The sequence below is a fragment of the Cryptomeria japonica genome, chromosome 2 (genome assembly GCF_030272615.1).
Source record: "Cryptomeria japonica chromosome 2, Sugi_1.0, whole genome shotgun sequence".
NCBI lineage: Eukaryota > Viridiplantae > Streptophyta > Pinopsida > Cupressales > Cupressaceae > Cryptomeria > Cryptomeria japonica.
In genome coordinates, this window is record NC_081406.1 from 344343849 (window position 1) to 344345476 (window position 1628).

General features: G+C 31.9%; 1 non-coding gene across 1 annotated transcript; it reads right to left on the reverse strand.

The window, feature by feature from the left end:
* Positions 1–245: 245 nt before the first annotated feature.
* LOC131065266 (small nucleolar RNA SNORD36) lies at positions 246–321 on the reverse strand. The gene has a single exon (XR_009111397.1). It is a non-coding gene; the product is annotated as a small nucleolar RNA SNORD36 (small nucleolar RNA).
* Between the last annotated feature and the right edge of the window lie 1307 nt (positions 322–1628).

Below are 1628 nucleotides of genomic sequence, written 5' to 3' on the forward strand. Positions count from 1 at the left end.
AAATAGCAGAGAATCAAAACTTGCCTTCACAGAAGGCACACAAATGTGACCAAAAATTCGAAAAAAATCGAAAAAAAGACGACAATGCATCAGTACTCATAAATCGGAACTTTCCTCATTGAGCATAGGTGTTGGATTGTTAAAGCACATCCTCTGCATTTGTCTTCTTTACAAACCAAATTTCTATCAACAACGTAGAAAGGAGCAACAAAAACTCAAGAAACTGGAAATTTCCAAAACTAGCTTGTGCGTCAGTTTTAAAAAGCTCGATTTATTATGCATCAATACAAATCAGATACATAGGGTTTGCATCATCCGCACAGTAATTTCAACCTAATTGAAAAAAGCCCTCTTACGATTCCACAAGCATCAGATTCAAACAAAACAATCAAAAATTTAAAAAACCTACCGTTTTATAGCAATGAAGCTAACAGAGATCCATCGGCTTTAAACTACAGCTCTTAAAAATTCTCAACTTGCATTCAGGATCTCTGTAAAATACCGTTTTTGTTGCTCATCAAAAAAGGCAAGCAAATTTATCTTCTCAGATAAAAACGCTATCTCAAAACACCAGCAAACCCAGAAAGGCCTAAAACAAGCGCATAGCATGCTCTACGATGGTAGCGATCCATGATTATATCGCCATATCTATGCAAATAACTAACAGCTGTGTGGAAAAGGCAACTTGAGAATTAGGGTTAGGGTTTCACGGCAAACCTAAATGTAATTTTAATTCTACATGATCTATTTTTAAAGAAGTACTTTTACTTCTCCAAACAATTAGCATACAATTCATCTAATTTTAGTGAAGATTGATAAGCAATAATGTAGAAATTAATGCTTATAATCTAATAGGAGGAGGAGGAGGATAGGTGCATAAAATAGTTATAATCTAAAGGATGTTTCAATATCTATGTTGATTTTCATGATACTTAAAATATAAGTCATTTTGATTAGATTAACTATCATTTTGATTATTGCAATTTTAATCTAATGTGGAAGAATGGATTTATCTACTAAGAATGAATAAAGAGATTTGCAATGGAGATGTTCACTTTTACCTTCTTTGCATTTGAATATGTCAATGGAGTGTTTATAAACACCTTAGAAAAGATTGTTGGATTGTAGGGACAAGTTCTCTTAGGGACAAGTTCTCTTAAGTCAACCTCATTTATATGATGGGTTTATACTTTCAAGCAATGATTTAAGTTAGCATGCAAATGGTCTATAAATAGTAAGAAATATTCAAAGGAGGATAAGCACGTTTAATTTTTGAAAGAAGGATAAATAAATATTAGTAAAATTAAATTTATATTATTTGTTAACAATGTAAAATTCGATGTTCATAATTTAACAGATTTCTCAAGGTTTATGTAGATTTAAAATTCATAATGGTTTAGATATAAGACATTTGGGATTGTCATAACTTTTATCTAATGTGAGAAAATGGACCTATCCACATAAGAATAGATGGGCAAAGAGTTGCGATGGAGATGTTCTTATTTGTCTTCCTTTCATTTGAATATGTCAAGGGATGCTTGTAAACACCTTAGAGAAGATTGCTAGATTGTAGGGACAAGTTCTCTTAAGTCAACCTCAATTATGAGGTGGGTTTATAGTTTTGACCA